The sequence below is a fragment of the Hemiscyllium ocellatum genome, chromosome 6, assembly GCF_020745735.1.
Source record: "Hemiscyllium ocellatum isolate sHemOce1 chromosome 6, sHemOce1.pat.X.cur, whole genome shotgun sequence".
NCBI classification, from domain to species: domain Eukaryota; kingdom Metazoa; phylum Chordata; class Chondrichthyes; order Orectolobiformes; family Hemiscylliidae; genus Hemiscyllium; species Hemiscyllium ocellatum.
The window spans coordinates 10,787,588-10,810,915 of record NC_083406.1 but is presented as its reverse complement, the minus strand read 5'-3'; positions in this window follow the sequence as shown (position 1 = coordinate 10,810,915).

The window sequence follows — 23,328 nt, the reverse complement described above, 5'->3', positions numbered from 1 at the left end:
GTATAAACAATTTGGATGAGAATATAGGAGCTATGGTTAGTAAATTTGTAGATGACACCATAATGGGGTGTCATGAACAATGAAACAAACCCTTTGGTCCAACTCATCCATGTGAACTATGTTTCCCAAAGTAAGCTGGTCCTATCAGCAGGGCCAGTGAACCGAGGAGCAACAGATGGAGTTTAAGTTAGATAAATGCAGTGTTGCATTTTTGTACGGCAAACCAGGGCAGGATACATTTAGCTAATGAGGGGACCCTGAAGAATGTTGTCGAACTAAAGGTGCAGGTACATTTTTCCTTGAAAGTTGCATCACAGGTAGACAGGGTGGTGAAGAAGGTGTTTGGCATTTTTGTCTTCATTAGTCAGAGCACTGATGGAGTTGGGATGTCATGTTGTGGCTGCACAAGACATTGGTAAGGCCACATGTGACGTACTGCATACAGTTTGCCTTGCTATAGGAAGGATGTTATTAAACCTACAATGGATGCGGAAACAATTTACTGGGATGTTACTGGGATGGGAGGGTTTGAGTTACAAGGAGAGACTGGGTAGGCTGGGACTTACTTCCTGGAGCATAGGAGGTTAAGGGGTGACCTTATAGAAGTTTATAAAATCATAAGAGGCATAGATAAGGTGAATAGCCAAAGTCTTATCTCCAAGGAAGGGGATTCCAAAACTAGAGGGCATAGGTTTAAGGTGAGAGGGGAAAGATTTAAAATGAACCTGATGGGCATTTATTTTACACAAAAAAATGGTGTGTATATGAAATAAAGTGCCAGAGGAAGTAGTAGAGGTGGATATAATTACAACATTCAAAATACATTAAGCCAGATACATGGATTGGAAAGGTTCAGAAGAATGTGGACCAAACACTTACAAATGGGACTGGTTGGCATGGACGAGTGAGACCAAGGTGTCTGTTTCCATGCTGTATGACTCTATGACCCAGCATTCACCATCTAAACCTCTGCAGGCAACAAGATAACTCTCTTAATGTTGATGTTTTTTACATATGAATATCAGTTCCTAAAGTTGCCATGGGGATGCAATTGTAATTTAACTAGTGGTCTGAGCAGGAAGAGTGTCCCATGTAAATTATTTTTACTGTCCTTGTGGAGAAAAGAAAAGCAGAAATTCTCCTTTGGAGGAAAAACTTCAAAGAAATCTTAAGCCTTGTCTACCAGGGACTCTGCATCATTATCATTGCCTGAAAACGAGGCTCTGGTAACATGACTTCAGCATAGTCTTTGGATCCCACAGTTTTCCACCCACTTCCTACCTACATCCTGACCAAAATGGTAGAATGTTGATTGATGACATATAGATGAGGTCCAACAGTTAAAAACAGCATGGGCCTCAGATTTGGATGACCCAACCCACTACTTACCTGTTCAAAATATACTTGCATTAAAACTAAGGTCATGTTTCTCAAATGTTTTGCTCTTTCTTTAGTTAATTATGGGAAACCATATTTCAGAAGCCATCTGCAAAAATTGTAGCACCCCGAAAGGCTTCTTCCAATACTGGCACAGTCCCTGGAACTGCCTGTAAATATAATGGAAGCTAATTGAACTCTACATCTTACAGTGATCAAAATCTTCCTTACAAAATGTAGAAGTTTACTTCATTCAACATAATGGATGAATTGGAATGTCATCCAGATGATCAGATATAAGAATTTATGATCACTTAATGTTGCAAAAAGATTGGCTGACCAAATTACAGCCGGGGGAAAAAATGACATGGTTATATCTATTCCATCTTCCTCTGGTCCAACTGGGTAGCAATCCCTCTTTCTGATCTGTGCTTCTTTCAAGTAGTATTTACATGATTAAGTTATGAGGGCAGGTTATGTTCCTTTATGTTTAAATGAATGATGGATGATCTAATTGAAATGTTTCAAATGATAAAAAGGATTTCCAAGAGTTGATGCAGGCAACTAATTTTGTCCAGTGGGAAATCCAGAAAAAGTGGCAACAATCTTAAAACTGGAGTTAAACTCAGAAGTGAAATGGCAAGGTAGATTTTCCTTTAATGATCGTGGAAAGGTGAAATTTCTCTTCCTAATGTTGGATTCAGAGAAACATTCAAGGCTGAATTCAGCAGTATTTTACTGGGTAAGGATATCAATTGATTTGGATTAAAGCTGTATCAGATACTAATTAATAACCCTTCATCATGAAACTTCACCACTTTCTCAGCACTATCTTGCTTCATTTCAGAAAATATTACCTTGTTGACGATACTTGGCCAACAAAGTTGATTGGCCGATTGTAGCCGTGGAAAGCTTCAGGGAAGATCAAGCAGCATACACTGTCCTTTAGAATTAGAATGAGGTTTTATTGTCACATGTACTCAAGAACAGGGATCCATTACTACAGTGAAAAGTGTACACACTCGCCATTTCTGGCACCATCTTGGGTACAAAGGTGCCTAAAATATAAATATAAATGAGAAAAATAAAGAAATAAAGTCAAAAGTTCAGCATCAAAGTCCTTGTAAAGTGTAGAAAGCGAGAAAAAAGTAGACTGAGCAGGTGGGTCCGTGCTGGGTGTCACCTCAAGACCAGGGGTTCATGCTGGGTATCACCTCAAGACCAAGGGTCCATGCTGGGTATTGCCTCAAAGCCAGGGGTCCATGCTGGGTATCACCTCGAGACCAGGAGTCCGCACTGGATATTGCCTCAAGACTAAGGGTCCATGCTGGGTATTGCCTCAAAGCCAGGGGTCCATGCTGGGTATCACCTCGAGACCAGGAGTCCACACTGGATATTGCCTCAAGACCAAGGGTCCATGCTGGGTATTGCCTCAAAGCCAGGGGTCCATGCTGGGTATCACCTCGAGACCAGGAGTCCGCACTGGATATTGCCTCAAGGCCAAGGGTCCGTGCTGGGTATCACCTCGAGACTGAGAGTTCTGGCTCGGCAGCACCTTGAGATTGGGAGTCCGTGCTGGGTATTGCCTCGAAGCTAGGAGTCCGTGCTGGGCATCACCACAAGGCTGGAAGTCCACACTGGGCATCACTGCAAGACTGGCAATCCCCGCTGGGCATCACCTCGAGACCAGGAGGCCATGCTGGGCATCACCTCGAGGTTGTTCATGTTGACTTTTTACATCCTGCCGAACATTTGCAATGTTGTTGATTGTCTAAACAATGCAATATTTGCATATCATCAGCTTTCCCTAACCTTGCGCCTCCTTGTTGAGCTGTGAGGAAATGTTTCGCAGACAAGAAGTCTTAAAGGTGGTGATAACAACTTGATTCATGCATTTGTTCAAAAATGGTGGTGTTCTTATGGTGGAGTTCTACATGGATTACTGTGGAGAGGTCATTCACATTCACAGGGTGTCCTGAAGCATTGTACAAAAGTAAGAAAAAATTCCGAGCAATGTTTTTTCAAGTACATTTCTTGACAGCTGGCTGAAAATGCACTGAAAGTCATTCAGTGAGCAAGATCATTGTCATCAAAGTTTTTGTATTTGACTTCCAGTTACATTGCTTGTGGATTTTCTGAATGCTACAAGAGTAGATTTTTAGACTTGAAGTCACTTCTGTACTGCAAATTAAAGTCAACCACTTTTCAGCTGACTTAAATTCTTGCATGCCTCGCTCTTCCATTGAAATAAATCTCTTAGAAAGCATTCTCTTTGAAAAATTGCTTGTCTCAACCAAGTTGACTGTGTGTGTAGCTTTGCTCATCAATTTGCTCATCACATACACACTCCTTTCGACACACACACACACTCCCACACTCACACATGCACCCTCTCACAGACTTAGACCCCTTTACACTCTCACACATATATACACCCTCCCTCTCAGAGACACTCAAAACCCCCCACCCAGACACACACACACACACACACACACACACACAAACCCGCATGCACACGTACACATATACATTTGTGGGGTGAATTTGTACTTGTAAAGTTACATTGTGCTTTGCTCAAAAACTGCATGAATCCATATAAGACTCTTTTAACTCTTTTTTTAGATTAGAATCAGTCTAAACAGTATGGCATAGACAACAGAACACAGGGGGCTATCGCCTTCAACACATTATCTGAGCTGACACCAACTGTGAAAGTTAACCTGAGAATGTAACTTTTAAAAAAAGTTTTGTGATTTATATATGAAAGAAGTGAAACTATCATGTTCATTCTAACAGGTGAGAGACTTACCAAAAAATCAAGGTATTTTTCAATGTATAATTTCAGTTACACCATGCTGTGAGCTTTTGCTATAAATTCTGTGTTTTACAATTGTGTCCTCCACACACACTTAATGAAGGAGCAGTGCTCCAACAGCTAGTGCTTCCAATTAAACCTGTCGGTCTATAACCTGGTGTTGTGCAATTTTTAACTTTGCTCATCAATGACAGTCTTCAAATTTGCTGCCTTAATGCTGACTGCTTTGCTCTCTGCCTTTATAGTTTCATTACTTAGCATAATCTTGTGTAGATTATAGCATCACTTGAATTGATCAAAACCAACCAGAGTTTGCAAATAATTTAATGAAGAGCTGCGGATACTGAAGATCAGAAACAAAACTAAAATTGCTAGAGAAACTCAGCAGCTCTGGCACCATCTGTGGAGAGAGAAAAAATCTGATGCTTCAAGTCCAGTGAGCCTTCGTCATAACTGAGAGCAGCGAGGAGACAATGGTATGTATGGTGACGACACGTGATGAGGAGATGGGACGTGTGAAAGGAGTGAGTAGATCAGTGGAGATGGAACCCCAGTGAGGTAAAAGAAGGATTAGCAAATAATGGTATTGATGATAGTTATCCAGGGAAGGAAAGAAGCTAGGAATTTGATAATGGACTCCATAACTACTTGAAAACAGGTTGCTGTTCTGAAAGCAACTGAGGTCATGACTGGACCTGAGGTGTGGTGAAGGGGATAAGCATGAAAGGAGGTGTTCAGGCTCTGAAATTGTTGCACTTGATGTTGAGTCCCAATGTTATAAGGTATCTAAGCAGAAGATGAGTTGTTTTTCCTCCAGTTTAGCCCTGTCTTCCAGAGATTATAAGATTCATATTACAGAGGATCCCCGATTTCTGAAGGACATGGGCGGAGAGGATTTCATTCTGTTAATCAAATTCCAGATAATTGAATGCCGGATAACACAGTTTAGCCAAGCATCGGGACCTTGAGATCTTGCCAAATAATCCGAAATTCGGATAATCGAGGTTCCCCTGTCTTAAGTGAGGAGCCAAAACTTGGGCAACGAGAAACCCATTTTGACTCTTTCTGCCCTCTTCTGGTTGCTTTCCTCTTGAATGAGAGACACACAGTGAGAGAGAGGGAGAGAAAGAGAGGAAGGTATCACTGGAGCTGAAATTGGGTGGCACATGTGTAACGTTTGATGTAGATGGGGAGGTATCCCAAGCAAGTGAGTAGGCAGTGCAGAGGACAAGCAGGATTGGTGGTGTTGGTTATTGGGATTGGTAAGAGTGAGGGAGGGAAGAATTTGCAACCAAAAGTCAGAGTGATAGAGAACAAACCTTGGTGGGAAGTGGAATTTCTAGTGGCGAGAGAATGATTGTTCAGTATTGGAAAACAAGATTGTGGCATCTATTTTGGCAGAGTGGAGAAGGTCTGAAAATGTGTTGTTGGAAAAGCGCAGCAGATCAGGCAGCATCCAAGGAGCAGGAGAATCAACGTTTCGGGCTTGAGCCCTTCTTCAGGAATCCTGAAGAAGGGCTCAAGCCCAAAACGTCGATTCTCCTGCTCCTTGGATGCTGCCTGACCTGCTGCGACTTTTCCAGCAACACATTTTCAGCTCTGATCTGCAGCATCTGCACTCCTCACTTTCTCCTCAGAGTGGAGAAGATCACTGACCTATTTCCTTCATTGTTGTGCAGTCCTCCAGGTAAACTGACCAGGTGGAAACCTTGGACCAGGTCTGGCATGGTCTTGTGTCATGGCCTCCACTGCTGATCATGGAGTCAGAGATATACAGCATGGAAACAGAACTTTCAGTCCAACTCGTCCATGGCAACCAGATATCCCAACCCCTAATCCAGTCTCATTTGCCAGCACTTGGCCCATATCCCTCCAAACCCTTCCTATTCATATACCCATCCAGATTCTTTTTAAATGCTGCAATTGTCCCAGCCTCCAACACTTCCTCTGGCAGCTCATTCCATACACGCATTGTCCTCTGTGTGAAAAAGTTGCCCCTTAGGTCCCTTTTATGTCTCTTCCCTCTCACCCTAAACCTATGCTCTCTAGTTCTGGACTCCCCTACCCAAGTGAAGACACTTTGTCTACTTATCCTATCATGATCCTCATGATTTTATAAACCTATATAAAGTCACCCCTCAGGCTCTGGCGCTCCAGGAAAAACAGCCCCCGCCTGTTCAGCCTCTCCCTGTAGCTCAAACCCTCCAACCCTGTAAATCTTTTCTGAACCCTTTAGAGTTTCACAAGGTCCAAGGGAAGAGGACACACACTTTGCACCACCCATGTCTACCAGAACTTCTACATCTGCGTGCAGAGTGGTCACCAACTACCCTTTGTCTGACATGTCCGGGGCAGTATCTGCGCAGGATGGCTCAGGGCGTGTCTCAGTGCATGCTGGGTTGTTTAAAATGGAAGGTGTAAGGCATGCATGTTGATGTTTCAGTGGCATTCTGCGGACTGGGAGCTACGAGTGGTGGGAAGGGGCAAGAATTAGATGAGGGAAAGATGCCTAAGGGGCAGGGTAGGTGGTTAATGAGGCAGGGTTGGTAAGATGAGAACATGCTTAGCCTTGTGTCAAAAGCCCCTTCAAAAAACCAGACACACTTAAGCAAAAAGAAAAGTAAAGTTCAGATAATCTGTCAGAGAAACCAAGTGTTCCAAACACCAAATCCTGTGGAACCCCACTAAAAATCTTCTTTCATCCTGAAAAACATCCATCAACCATTCCTGTTTATTTACTCTTCCTCCTCAGCCAATTTTGTATCCATGTTGTTATTTCCTGTGCTTTTCAATGAGCTATGATATTTCTCACAAGTCTGTTGTTTGACTCTGTATCAAATGTCTTTTGAAGGTCCATGTAAAATGCATTGAGAGCCCTGCCCTCATCACTTTCACCGTTAGTTCTTTTAAACACTCCAGTATGTTAGTTCATCATGATTTTCCTTGAGGTATCTATACTGGGTCATCCTAATTATCCCATTTCTTTCCATTTTACTGTTAATTCTATCCCAAGTATATGTTGCAAGGAGTTTTCCCACTACTGACATATCTGTAGTTGCCTGGCTTATCCTTACACTTTTCTTTTCAAAGAATGTTACAAAAATGTGCACTTTGGACAGTTAAAATGTACGCAGAATCTTGCTCATTGCACACCTTCTTGAATGCATTGTACATCAATGCAGAACATGATGCACTTTGAATAATGCATGAAAGGCCATTCCAAACACATTAAATCTCAGAATGTTTTTTCACGGTGTGCACAATAAGAATGTGCATTGACCATTTTAGCTAACTATTTTATCATCGAGTAAGTGGTACACAAAACATACAAATCGATAAAAATTTCTAAACAATTTATGAAAGAATCTATTCTGTACAACATTACTTCAGGTTTATATTTAAAAATGGAGCTTCTATTACCTTTTTGATTAGTGAAGTGCAAAGATTCACTATGCTTTTCTGAAGAAATTTGTCTTCACCTAAATGATTAACTCCCTATTCTGAAAGTATATCCTCTGTTCCCTTCTGCAGCCAGGGGAAAAACTTCTAATTATCTATCTAGTCCAACCATTTTGAAATAAACAAAATATAATTAGATCACTTCTCATTCACTTGAACTGCCGAGAGTTTAAATTCAATTTATTTAGTGTCTCATCAAATTCAACCCTTTCTGTGCAGTATCTCCAGTATAACTATATTTTTTCTTTAATATGAAGATCAAAACTATGTACAGTACTCCAGATATGGTGTCACCAAAACACTGTACAATTATAGCAATCTTCCTTATTCTTCTATGGGTGATCGCCAATGTAGGTATTCTTAACAGGCATGTCGAGTAGGGAGAGAGACCCAGTAAGTGGCTGATTATGTGTGTGCTTTTTCTGCCATTCTTCTCTGGTGCTCTTACGGACTTAACAAGAATAAATGATAGATTTAAGATAGCTTATCAGCCTTGTTTGAAAATAGTCCATTTCAACCGAACAGGATTTATCAAATAACTTTAAGGATATCTATCTATGCTGTAAGTAATACAGTGGAATTAACTTCAATCCAAAGAACTTACTGATTCCCTGAGGTTCAGATGTTATCAAGGTCATTTTATTAGGACAAAGAGAATCTGAGCATGATTAAACCTGTACTTAAACATTTAATAGACTGCTTAAGAACAAATAATTGTCATATTATGAAAGCAGTCACACAGTAAAGTTAGAAAAAAAAAGTTCCAGAAATGGTATTAGTTTTGGGAGCAGCATTGCACAGGCAAGTTAAGCAGCTCAATGTAATAGAATGAAAGCTCCTGTCCAATTAGGATCAGTGGGTTGATCAACATAGCATACCTTCAACCACTCATCAGATCAATCAGGAGAATGTGCTGGAGATTATCTGATTGAAACTATGTTCTGAGATATCATTAACCAAAGCAGTATTCTTCTTTTTCAGGGAACATCCATGATTATTTGATGATTGTGATTTTGGAGATGTGGAGGTCCACTTAAAGTCTAATTCAGCCAGAATTGGGTGTGAACTCCACGCTGTTGGCGCTATTGTAAACCACACACTAGCCAACTGAACCAACTGATGCTCTACAGTCAGTAATACGTTGATATTTTTAAAAAATTCCTCTAACACATTAACAAGTTTATGCTAAAAGGGGTTAACATCTTTGTTAAAATAACATTGTTGAAATAACATACAAAGGAATTTCATATAAACAGGTTACCTAATCCTTACTCATATTGCAAAGTGCAAATCCAACACACATGGTTGAGTTTGGATTACCCTACATTTGCTTCAATTCTTTGTAATTAAACCTCTGTATTTATTTTTGTAAAGTGAGTATCCAAGATACCTGCCATATTTCCCTTTATTTCTTCGGCAAACTATTAGTAGACTCTGTAAGAGAAAATGTTACAATAGTTGGATTATATCAGTTCAAACATTGCCAAGAGTAATGTGAATTCTGAGTTCCCAGCTGTTGGTCACAAATGATTGACAAAACTAAAACATTGAAACTGTTGGAAATGGAAGTGTTCCCAAAAAACAAATTCCTTTAAAACCTCTTGATGATATGAAATCATGAAGTTTTGATGCTGCAGTTTTAAAGATCACTGTGTTGGACCAATATTTCTCCTGACATGCAAACAGAGGGAACATTTAAATACCCTGTAACAGTTGTGAATAATATAAGGAAATGATGCAAAACAAATGCAATAAAAATATATGACTGGTGGGAAAAGTAGTAATCCAAAGCACATTACTTGTGTTACTTGAAGAACACGGTTTCATGTCTTGAAAATAAATGTTAACATATTGTTAGCTTCACCTGTCAATCAAGTAGCTCTGACAGTATTTAGTGATTGCCCTCTTCAATGCCATTGATGTAACTCAATCTTTTTTCAGCCATTCACTAATGTACAATGCCTTACTGGTCTTGTCATAGAGTCATGGCAGACTACAACATAGCAAAAAGCCTTTCCGCCCATGCGAATGTGCAATAGTCAAAAACAATCACAGAACTGTTCTGAACACATTTTCCAGCACTTGTCTCGTACCCTTGTATGCCTTAGCATCACAAGTTCACATCTAAATACTTCTTAAAAGTTCGGAGGATTTCTGCATCCACCACCATAACAGGCAGTGAGTTCCAGATTCCCTGCACCCTCTGACTGCAAATAAAATTTCCTCACATTCCAGCTAAATGTCCTGCCCTTTGTCTTAAAACTATGTCCCAAGGTCATCGGTACCTCCACCAAGGGGAATGTCTCCTCCTGTTTACCTTACCTATACACCTCATAATTATATACATCTCAATCATGTCCCTCTGCTCCAAGGAAATCAACACCAGTATATCCAATCTCTCTTCATAACTAAAACTCTCCAATATCCTGGTCAAGCTCCTTTGCTCCCACTCCAGTGCAATCACATTCCTCCTATAATGTGGAGTCCAGACCTGTACACAACTATTTACCTGTGGCCTAACCAACATTTTATACAGTTCCAGTATAACCACACTGTTCTTAAACTCCATACCTTTAATAAATACAGGCAAGAATCCCATATGCTTCTTAAACACTTTATTTACCCAACCCGCCACTTAAGGGACCGGTGGACATGCACACTGATCCCCACGGACTACCAATCACAGGCTTCCAATCACAAAAACATCACTCGACCATCACACTGCTTCCTGTCTCTCATCCAAATCTGGATCCAGTGAGCCAAATTTCCTTGTACCGCAGGGGCTCTTACTTCATTGTCAGTCTCCTAATCAAATGCATTGGTGAAGTCCAAGTAGACTATGTCAAATACATCACCCTCATCGACTCTACTTACAAAAATTCAATCAAGACGTTCAGACATGATCTCCCCCAAACAAAACCATGTTGAATGTTTTTGATTAATCCTTGTCTCTCCAAGTACAGATTAATTCTGTCCCTCATTTTCCTCCCAATAGTTTTCTCATCACTTGAGCTGGAATGGCTGATCTGTAGTTACCTGGTTTATCCCTTGTTCATTTCCTAAATAACAATAATCATGTTGGCTGTCTGGTCCACTGAAGTCTCCCCTGTGACAGACACCCTGCTATTTCTTCCCTTGCCTCACTCAACACTTCACTTGACCCTGGAAATTTTATTCACTTTTAAGCCTGCCAGACCAGTCAGAACCTTTTCTCTGTCTATGCTTATCTCTATAAGTATATCATTGTTTTTCTCCCCTGTTCATCCCTCTTACGAGTAAAAAGAGCATAAATTATTTAAAACCCTACATGCATCCACAAACATATTATCACTGTGGTCCTAGTGGGCGCTACTCTTTCTCTAGTTAATATTTCCCCCTTAATGTCCTTAGTTTACCTAATATTTTTTCATGCCCTTTCCTCACTCTCCTATATTCCTTATTAAGTTTCCCTTACAATTTCCAGTGCTTCTGCTATTTTGAGCCCTTTGTATCTGCCATCAGCACCCCCTTTTTCTCTTTATCCAATCTGATTTCCAGTTCACTAGATTTGGTGGTCCCACTCCTTAATGATATTGGAACATGTTGGCCCTGTTTCCTTCATCAATGTGTCCCATACAGATATATCAGCGTCCAGCCAACGTTGGCTTAATCATACTCATTATTATTCAAAATGGCCTTCACCCAGTCCTTCTTCTTTCCCAAAACAATCTTCTATCTACTGGAATTATGATTGCTCCTCCACTGATATTTCAACCATTTGCCTGGCATCATTACCTAGTTTTTTATATTCATTAGCAGGAGTCACTGGCTAGGCCAGCATTGATTGTGCATCCTGCCTAGAGGGCAGTTAAGAGTCAATCACATTGCAGTGGATCTGGAGCGACATGAGGCCAGGCCAGGTAAGGATGGCAGTTTCTTTCCCTAAAGGACGTTTCTGAACCAGACGGATTTTTCCGAGAATTGATACATGGTCATCCTTAAACTATCAATTTTAGATTTTAATTGTATTCAAATTCTGCGATCTGCCATGGTGAGATTCAAACCCCTGTCCCCAGAATCTTACTTGGGTCTCCAGGTTAATAGTCCAGTGATAATACCACAGGGTCAATGCCTCCCCGAGTCCAGGATTAAGTCCAGCACTACCCTTTCTCATAGGGCTTTCTACATACTGTCTTGGATTCATTTTAAGAATTCAGCTCCCTCTGAGCCTATTACACTATGACTACATCAGGAATGTCTACTTCAAGAGGAAAGCTGCAGAGAGAGCTGTTTGCATCCTCCCAGGTAGATTGTGCACCACTGTAGCTGTGCCTCTATCCGCTCTTGCTCAATGTGAAATGTGAGTCAGCAGGTGAAATTCCAAGTAGCTGTCTGACTAAATCCAGGAAAGTGCAAACATCTGTGTTGGTGCATGGTAAAAATGAGTCGTGACTGCACTCACAGAAGAATCAGCTCCTCTGAGAACCCCCTCAGTGTGAGGTCCACGAATTGCTGCTGTCCTGGTAGAGAGAACATCCGTGAATTAATACCAGCCAGAAAGATGGTCATACCTTGCTTGCTGGTGAAATCAATTCAACATGACTGCGGGTCAGCCAAGCTCATTTCTGTTTGTAAGTAATTCGGAGGTTTAGCTTGTCATTTGAGATTTAATTAATCTGGTATTTTTGAAGACTTTATTTCAAACCATGTACATTTTTGGTCTTTGAGAGGGGAATGTCCATTATTTTCTGTATCAATGTACTATCTTTGAAAAAAGCTACAGTATACTGTCACACAGCCACATTTAATCATTAACTGTTATCAAATTATCAGCAAGTCGAGTTTTAATAGCAACTTTTGTTTCAGGAGTTTTTGAGGTGAAGAAATGGATTACCAGTCTGAAGGCAGGATGTTGGATTCTGCTTGAAGTTCATCTTGTATTTCTGATAAGTACAAATTTTGTGTCTGAGGTTTCTTAGCTGCTGGATGAATGTCTTACTTGACTTACTTATGTCTAATAAGATCTGACATTGTTCTTTAATTCATGAAGTAACATTCACACCACACAAATGTCAAGTAATAAGTGAGGTCTGCAGATGCTGGAGATCAGAGCTGAAAATGTGTTGCTGGTTAAAGTGCAGCAGGTCAGGCAGCATCCAAGGAATAGAAAATTCGATGTTTCAGGCTGAAGGGCTTTAGCCTGAAACGTCGAATTTCCTGTTCCTTGGATGCTGCCTGACCTGCTGCGCTTTAACCAGCAACACATTTTCAGAAATGTCAAGTAATGACCATCTCTAATAAGAGACAATCCAATCACCACCCCTTGACATTCAATGATGTTACCATCACTGAAGCTCCCACTATTAGCATTCTTGCAGTTGCCATTGATCAGAAACTCATTTGGACTCATCACATAAACAGTCGAGTCGAAAAATATGGTACTGGAAAGGCACGATAGGTCAGACAGCATCTGAGGATCAGGAGTGTTGACATTTTGGGCATAAGCCCTTCATCAGGAATTCCTGATGAAGGGTGTATTCCCAAAGCATCGACTCTCCTGCTCCTCGGATGCTGCCTGACCTGCTGTGTTTTTCCAGTGCCACATTTTTCGACTCTGATCTCCAGCATCTGCAGTCCTTACTTTCTCCACATAAACACAGTGGCCACAAGAACAGGTCAGAGACTAGGAATACTGCGGCGAGTAACTCACCTCCTGACTCCCCAAAGCCTGTCCACCATCTACATGGTTTAAGTCAGGAGTGTGATGGAATACTCCCCACTTGCCTGGATAGATACAACTCCAACAACAGGCAAAAAGCTTGATACCATTCAGCACAAAGCAGCCCACATCGCCAATCATCCACTCCTTTCACCACCAACACTCAGGAACAGCAGTATATGCTACCTATAAGATGCACTGTAGACATTCACAATCCTCAGATAGCACCTTCCAAACCCATGACTATATCCATCTAGAAGGACAAGGTCAGCAGATATATGGGAACGCCATCCGCTGCAAGTTCCATTCCAAGCCACTCACCATCTTGACTCGGAAATATATCACCATTTCTTCATTAACACTGATTCAAAATCCTGGCATTCTCTGCCTGAGGGAATTACGGTTCAGCTCACACTCTATGTGGTTTACAACGGTTTAAGAAGACAGCTCACCACTGCCTTCTGAAAGGCAACTCGGGATGGGCTATCAACGCTGGCCAGCCAGTGATATCCATATCCCATATAGAGAAACCTCTCCTGAAGCACTATTTAATTCATCCAATGTCTCAAACACTTATTCCACAATGATTTATACAAACTTGATTTTCTTGACAAAAACAAAATATATACTTTATACTTCTGCTCTGGTTCCTGCCTCCCTGCACAGATTGGGTCTTAGGTTCCTAGTTGGTCTCAGCCCTCACATTACTGCACTTCAAAATTTCTGTACAGGTAAGAAACTTTTGTGACTTCCTTTTGTGTAAGCTGCAAATCTCTTCTCATACTCTCTCTTTGCTTCTCTTCGCCCTTTCTCTTTTACCCTTTCCCTTATTGATCCTTCAATCATGTAGGGAGCTCTCGCTTTGTTATCCTCATTTTCTGCTTACTGAGAATGTAAGTCAATGGTATCAATCTGTCACAAGTTTTTGTAGTGAACATCGTACTGTTCGGTTAAAGTTTTACTTAGAATTTTTGATTCTAATTTATTGGAGATAGAGCTGTTCTCAGCCATCTGACATTGATTCTCTTCAATTAATCATTTTTACTTTAGATTACTCCTTGTCCTTTTCCATAAATCCCCTAAGTATTTATCGGTAGTCCCTGGCTCTATAAACTGTATAATCCCATCCTTAAACTTCCAGTTTAACCTTTCATTAAATATAAAGGTCTTGTTTTTATAGGTAAAATAAAATCCTTTTGTCTTTTTAAAATTGACCTCCAGCCCAGTATTATTACAAAATCTTTCCACTATTTTTAAATTAAATCCCATCCCTTCATAAGATTGGCTAATCAGAGCGATGTCATCTGCAAACGCCAAAGTTGCACAATGACACCTATTTCCTTCCTCTCCTAATGCTATATCAAAACATGACTGTTACAGACAGGAGAAAGAAGAAACTGGCATTTTCTTTCTCCTCTTCTGTCTGTAAAAGTATTTGGTTACTTTTCCTTTTTGAAATAGACTACAGTGTGTTCCTCCCAAATCCTCCATTTGTGAAGTCCAAGTTTTAAATGACCCACAATAAATTCTCTTTAGGTTTACATCAAAAGAGATGGTTTAATTATGTATTCAAGCATAGGGTGGGGGTAGGGAGTGGGGGGACTGGGGAGATCGCCACAATGCAAATAAGAAAAAAAAAGTTTATAATTAAGAATATTTAACACACAAAAATATGGACGTTAATCCATGGGTTTTGTCTGAATACAGAAAATCAGTTTCCAGATCTGCTTCTAGTCAATGAAAACTCAAATTCATGTGGGTGAAGTAGTAGAGTCTTTTGAAAGTTAACCAAGGTACAACAAAATTGGCATATAGGCTGGTCTGCCTTTCTAGAATAATATGAATCTCTAGGTCTTGAGGAAGGTTTGGACTTAAGGCAAATCTAGATTATCCTGGGATCTGTTTTATTGCGGAGGGTTGTGCAAGCGGTGATGTTAATAGTGACGAGCTTTATGCTGGACTGAGATAAGGTTATAGGAGATGTACAATTCAACCTTTTCTTCAAAGGATTGGTCTAATGACATGTCCATGTCATGCCCTGCCTTCTAGGAGCGTTCCATAACCACTTAGTGACATCCTGGACCCTGACACCCGGAAAGCAGCATTCCAGTCTGGCATTCCAGATTTGACCAGCTCCTGACCTATCTCCAGCCATACCTTCGCTGTCGAAACAGAAGATTGCTTCTTCCACTTGCTAGGATATTAACTCTCTCAGGCCGCTAACTGCCCTCAGCAGCACATTAGTAGGAACATCATTAAATTGGTTGCAACTCTTGAATGTGTTCAGTCCAATTTTGTAATTGGTATCTCTGTGCCAAACCACTCAATTCCTGCAAATGACATCTTTGGATGAGACTGTCAAGCACTTGAGTGGAGAACATGTCATGCAGATCTATATCTGATTCCAGGTACTTCACCCTCCTACGGAGCAGTAAAATTCAAATGAGATCGTTGAATCAAAATATCACATAGCAATGCAATGAAATTGCTTCCAGTTTTCCCAATGGGACATGGAACCTCCCTGCTCAGTGCGGTTTGATGCAAATATCTGCATTCATCAGCCTCAACTTTTATTTTAAAAGAGGTGCATTTGAGAAAGCTATTATTACAGCTCCTTTGAAAAGGATGATCAGCAGATGTGGTAAATTGCAGGACAAATAACCTAGTTGTACCACAAAGATGGAGCTGGAAATGCTGTGACCTATTGTACAGTTACACATCAGTAACTGATCCAGATACATTTTCAAGACATTGCAATGTTTTGCCATATCTACATCCGTCTTCTTTCCAAATTTTAATGTTTATTAGCTTACACTCATCAGATAAGAGAATCGGGACTTTGTTGCAAATGAAATAAAGGATAAAATAGATTGATTAACAAAGAATGAAGACAATCACATTATGAAAAGGACAAGGAAGCACAGGTGAAAAAACGGTTTTCTTTGCATCAATCCTGACAATACATCCACATGTAATCTACCCAACATATCAACCAGCTTACCTATTTAATCTCCATAAAATGCAACATGACTGTTTTTTGATTCCCAAATATCATCAGTTAGAATTGCTAAATGTTCATACATCATTGTATCATCACATAGCCCTGGTTTGCTGCTCAGCACAAAACCTTTTTCTTCCCAACATTATATGACGTGGTTCATATACTTGCCTCAGTTTGTCTCAGCTGGTAGTTATTTTCTAGCCAAGTATTTATCCAGCCCCATTTTTAGCAATTACTTTACACATCACCTATCCTGACATTCTATCCAAATTAAAGTCAATATTACATGAGGGGAAGGTTCTCTGTTGTCTCTTGTCATCTTTGAAGTTTGCACATTTAAAATTTTAATCTTATTGTTCTGTCTGAACAGTCTAAATCAATAGATTGCTTCCACTTAGATCTGTGCCTCCCAGCTCCGTACATAGTTTCTCATAATTCAAGCCTCCCGGCCCCAAAATTAGCTTTGATCTTCCTTGAACCCTGTTCAATTTACGACTTTCCCTTGAACTCCCTTGAAGGTCAAGGGCAACTCATGACTCTCTGGGGCAAACATGCTGTTTCCTTTCTGCTTGTGCAACATGATATATGAAAAATGTAATATCATAATAACAGAGAGTTCCAGCTCATAGACGGTGTTGGTTCACCTTGTGCCTGTAACTCTCCAGCATTAATTCTCGGTTGTGGCTCCTTAGCAGGGATATGTTCCTATGTTTATTTGAACTTAAATGAGGAGCAATGCAAAATGGAATTTCCCAAAATAAAATGCTTGAATATCAAATATTTTAAAGATTGTCATCTAAATAAGATTGCCAGGTAAAAAACTCAGGGCTCAGTAACCTGGCTTCATTTCCTTGCTTTTCCGTAGATTATATGAATAAACTGTTCTCAAACAAAGGGGGCAAAATGAAGAAGTTAGCAAATGATCAAAAGTTGGCCATGTGGTTGAAGATGTGGTGGAAGGCTTTGGATTGATGAAAGATAAAGGCTGGTTACTTGGAAGATGACAGTACGGAGAAATGCGAGATACATTTTGGAAAATGCAACCGTACAATTAAATATATGTAAATGATAGAATATCATGAAGTGTCTGATGATCCTTAAAGGCAGTAGGTCAGGTTTAGTGGATGGTTGAGTAGGGATATGCTGTGCTTTTCCCTGTTAGCCAAAGCATAAAGCAGTGGAGACGTTCTGCTAATGGTGCAACACGTGTCAGGTAATTCCTTGAGTACCGAACACGTCGCTAGAAAGATGAGATTGCACTGCAGACAGAGGAGATTAATGAGATGTTGCCAGGACAAGAACACTTCAGACATGAGAAAACATTGGAGAGGTTAGAATAATTTTACTTGGAGCAGAAGATGTTGAGGAGTACTCAACTAAGGTGCATAAAGTTATGAATAGCCTCATCGGAACAAATAGGGATAACATATTTGCAGTTGTAAATAATTTAAAAACAGGACACGTAGATTTCAAGTAGAGTCATAGAGTCTTAACAATGTATAACATAGAAACAGACTCTTTGGTCTGACTTGTCCATGACAACCAGATACTCTAAATTAATCTAGCCCCATTTTTCAGTATTTGGGCCATATTCCTCTAAACCATTCCTATTCGTGTACCCATTCATTTTAAATGTTGTAGTTGTACCAGTCTCCACTACCTCATTTGGCAGCTCATTCCATACACGCACCATCCTCTGCATGAAAAAGTTGCTCCTTAGGTCTCTTTTGTATCTTTCCCCTCTCACCATAAATCTTATACCCTCTAGTTTTGAGCTCTCCAATGCTGTGGGGAAAAAAAACCTTGGTTTTTTACCCTATCCACGTTTTTATAAACCTCTATAAGATCATCCTTCAACTGCTGATGCTCCAGGAAAAGTAGCCCCAGCCTATTCAGCCTTTCCCTATCGTTCAAACCTTCCATCCTTAGCAACATCCTTGTAAATCTTAAACAAAAACTGAAACAACTGCGGGTTCTGTAAATCAGAAACAAAACAGAAATCGCTGGAAAAACTCAGCAGGTCTGGCAGCATCTATAAAGAGAAATCTGAGTTAATGTTTTGGCCCAATGACCCTAACTCTGATCCATCATCCTCATGACTTTGCCAGTAGAAAACCAAGTAGAGGGCGGCAACGTGGCTCAGTGGTTAGCATTGCCGCATCACAGCACCAGGGTTCCAGGTTCAATTCCAGCTTCGGGCAACTGTCTGTGTGGAGTTTGCACATTCTCGCCGTGTCAGTGTGGGTTTCCTCCGGGTGCTCCAGTTTCCTCCCACAATCCAAAGATGTGCAGGTCAGGTGAATTGACCATCCTAAATTGCCCATAGTGTTAGATTCTCTAGTCAGAAGGAAAATGGGTCTGGGTGGGTTACTCTTTGAAGGGTCGATGTGGACTGGTTGGGCCGAAGGGCCTGTTTCCACACTGTTGGAAATCTAGAGTTTCTACTTTAATAACATTTCCAGGTTGCTATCATCTACTGGGTATAATAATGTTATCCATATCTCTGTCCTAACCTAAAGATGTTGTCAAACTTGAAAGGGTTCAGAAAAGATTAACAAGGACAAAAACAGAAATCTCTGGAAAAGGTCAGCAGATCTGGAAGCATTTGTGGAGAGAAATTGATGTTAACATTTCGGGTTCGGTGATCCTTCCTCAAAACTCCTGTCGGAGAGATGAACAGAACTTCTTCAAGATGGGTATGCCCAACAGGAAGGTAGGATTAAATTAGTAACTCTTTGTTTATCAGTATGGACACAATGGCTGAGTGGTAACCTTAGGCAAAATCTTATACATGTGCATAAAAAGAACAAATAGGTGTGAGCCATTCTGTCCCTCAAGCCTACTCTGCTATTTAATAAAATCATGACTAATCTTGTTATAACCTCAAAGACATTCCAACAAATCCTTTAACTAACCTTCAAATCCTTACTTAACAAGAATCCATCAACCTGTGTCTTAAACATATTCAAGGATCTTGTTTGTTACCACATTTCAGGAAGAGAGCTCCAAAGGATCATGACCCTCTGTAAGAGAAAAAACATATCTAATCTCTATTTTAAATGGTACTCTCTCATTATCATTCCCCAATGGCATTGTGGGTTAACCCAAGCACATGGACTGCAATAGTTCAGCAAAGCAGCTCACCAACACCTTCTCAAGGAGCAATGAGGGATGGGCAATAAATGCTGTGCCAACCAGCGACATCTGCATCCCATAACTGAATAATTTAATAAAACAAGGACACCTAATTCTACATTCCCCGACATAAGGAAACATCCTCTCCACATCTCAAGATAGCTCGGGATCCTACATTTTTTAAAATCAAGTCGCCATTTGCTCTTCTAATCTCTAACAGATACAAGCCCAGCTTGTCCAACCTTTCCTCAAAAGACAATCCTGTCATTCCAGTATTAGTCTGATAAATCTTCTCTAAACTGCTTCCAGAATTAGATAACTTCTTTGAATTAGGTAACTGATACTGTGCACAGTCTCACCAGTGCTCAGTTTAACATCCCTACCTTTGTGTTCAATTCATCTTGCAATAAATAATAATATTTTACGAGCTTCCATATTTACTTGCTGTCTCTGCGTATTAATCTTATTAACTTTGAGTAAAATTACAAAGGATGAAAAGGCTGTACAGCCCAACTGTTCCATTCTGCACTCAGATTTAATTACTAATTTGAATATTACATCCTAAGGTCCCTCAATCATCGATGTGAAGTTAAAGTTTATTCCTCTCTCCATCCTAAATTCTTTGAGCAGTGAAATTCATTGGTGAACAAACTGAATTGAAAATTCATAGTCTCCACACATCAAGACTAAGTAGCGATCAGTAAGTTTAAGTGATGAATAGGATGACTGGTGATCCTTCTAAATGTTCCACCCCACTGGATATCTCTTTGCTTCATGGCTGGGTTTATTGCAGACTAACTGATAAAGATTGATTGCTGTAATTTTTCAAAAATACCAACACCAGTGGAATATACTGGATTGATGCAGCATTATTATATTCTAGCAATCCCAGCGTCTGCAAAATGATCACCCACTTTATTCTGGTCTTTAATCGTGATTTTGTAAGTCGCACAACCAACGTTCTAGACTTTGCCAATGAGTTTTGGTCTTGAAAAGTTCAGGGGATTATTTTAGGTTCACCAAATCTATTAAGTAAATTTCTCAATTATCTCTTCATTACTTAGAGTCATAGAGTCAAAGAGATGTAAAGCATGGAAACCGACCCTTCGGTTCAACCTGTCCATGCCGACTAGATATCCCAACCCAAACTAGTCCCACCTGCAGCACCCGGCCCATATCCCTCCAAACCTTTCCTATTCATATACCCATCCAAATGCGTCTTAATGTTGCAATTGTACCAGCCTCCACCATGTCTTCTGGCAGCTCATTCCATATACGTACCACGCTGTGCGTGAAAAAGTTGCCTCTTAGCTCTCTTTGATATCTCCCCCCTCTCACCCTAAACCTATGCCCTATGCCCTCTAGTTCTGGACTCCCTGACCCCAGGAAAAAGACTTTGTCTATTTATCCTATCCATGCCCCTCATAATTTTGCAAACCTCTATGAGGTCACCCCTCAGCTTACAGTGATTTTTTTTTCACTTTTTAAATATTGAATAATTGCATAGAAACAACAAGTTATATATAACAGTGAGAACTATTGTTAATGTGCAATTCCTTTGTGAGATCTCATTGGTGAAATAAAAATTAGTTATTACACACACAAATACTATGTATTCTACATCTGGGCTACTATTCATCATTTACTTTATTTATATGGCTTCTAAAGATCATAACTATGATTTATTTGTAATTTGCTATATCTTCTCATTCCTGTCACTGTTATTGTATGATATAAAGTCACACATGGTAAACTGTGCACATCTAAATATGTGTAAACTTCCCAGGAATAAACTAAAATGAATAAACAGAGAACTTGAGCTGGATGTTTGGCTTAATCATGCCCAGAAACAAATGCAATACTCCTTCATCTTCTACAAATTACTTGACTTGTTTTCATATTGGGGTTTAGATCTTTCATTAAGATCAGGAAAGGTGGTAAAAGAGGGGGTGGTGTGGCTGTGTTAGTCAAGGACAGTATAACAGTGGTTAAAAGAACTTTTGACGAGGACTCATCTACTGAGGTGGTATGGACTGAGGTAAGAAACAGGAGAGGAGAGGTCACACTGCTGGGAGTTTTAGATATGCCTCCGCAATGTTCCAGGGATGCGGTGGAGAGGATTGGCAAATCGATTCTGGGTAGGAGCGAAAGGAACAGGGCAGTCATTATGGGAGACTTCAACTTTCCCAACATTGACCGGAAATGGTACAACTTTAGTAAATCGGATAGATTAGTTTTTTGTACAATGTGTGCACAAAGGTTTCCTGACACAGTATGCCAAAGGGCCGACAATAGGGAAGGCCACATTGTATCTGATACTAATGAACCAGGCCAGGTGTTTGATTTAGACAGGTGAGCACTTTGGAGAGACTGACCATAATTTGGTTACATTTAGTTTAGCAATGTAAAGGATATGTACATGACACAGGATAAGAATTATAAATGGGGGAAGGGGAATTATAATGTGATTGGGCCAGACTTAGGAGGCATAGAATGGGGCAGCAAAATACAGGAGCTAGGGACAATCAAAATGTGGAGCTGGTTTAAGGATCAAATATTGTATGTCTTTGATAGGTATGTCCCATTCAAGCAAGGAGCAAGTGATAAGGTAAGGGAACCGTGGTTTACTAAAGAAATTACATCTCTTGTTAAGCGGAAAAGGGAAGCTTATGAGACGTTGAGGCAAGGTGTTCAGATTATATGATGGAGTTACAGAGTAACTAGTAAGGATTTAGAGAAAGAGTTAAGAAGAGCAAGGAGAGTTCATGGGCAGTCTTTAGCAGATAGAATAAAGGAGAACCCTAAAGTGTCGATAGGTATGTGAGGAATAAAAGGATGATTAGGATAGGAATAGGGCCTGTCAAAGACAGAAGTAGGAAGTTATGTGTGACCCCTATGGAGATTGGAGAGGTGCTAAATGAATATTTCTCATCTGTTTTCAACCAGGAGTAGGCATATATTATAAAGAAGAAGACCGAGATATGGGATATTAGACTTGAAAGGATTGAGGTTAGTAAGGAGAAGGTGTTATCAATTCTAGAAGGAATGAAAGTTGATAAGTTACCTGGATCAGATGGGATTTTTCCAAGAGTTTTCTGGGAACCTAGGAAGGAGATGGCGGAGCTTTTAGTCTTGATCTTTGAGTCATCATTGTCTACAGGGTTAGTACCAGAGGACTGGAGGATTGCAAATGTTGTGCCTTTTTTCAAAAAGGGCAGTAGAGGTGACCCAGGTAATTATAGACCAGTAAGCCTTAAGTCTGTTGTAGGAAAGGTTTTGGAAAGGATTATAAGAGATAAGATTTATAATCATCCAGCAAACAAGAATTTGATTGCAGATAGTCAACATGGATTTGTCAAAGGCAGATCATGTTTCTTAAACCTCATTGAGGATTTTGAGAAGGTGACCAAGAGTGTGAATGAGGGTAGGACAGTTGATGTGGTGCACATGGATTTCAGTAAAGCCTTTGATAAGGTTCCACAGGGTAGGTTATTGGAGAAAATGCAGAAGCATGGGATTGAGGGTAATTTAGCAGCTTGGATTAGACGCTGGATTTTTGTAAGAAGGTAATGAGTGGTAGTTGATGGAAAATATTCGGCCTGGAGTCTGGTTACTAGTGGTGTTTTAGGACATTGCTGTTTGTCATTTTTATGCATGACTTCAATGCAGGCTAGATGGATGGGTAAGTAAGTTTGCGGATGATACTAAAGTCGGTGGATTAATGGACAGTGTGGAAGAATGTTACAGGTTGCAGGGGGACTTGGATAAGCTGCAGAATTGGGCTGAGAGGTGGCAAATGGAGTTCAATGCAGAGGTGATTCACTTTTGAAAGAATAACAGGAA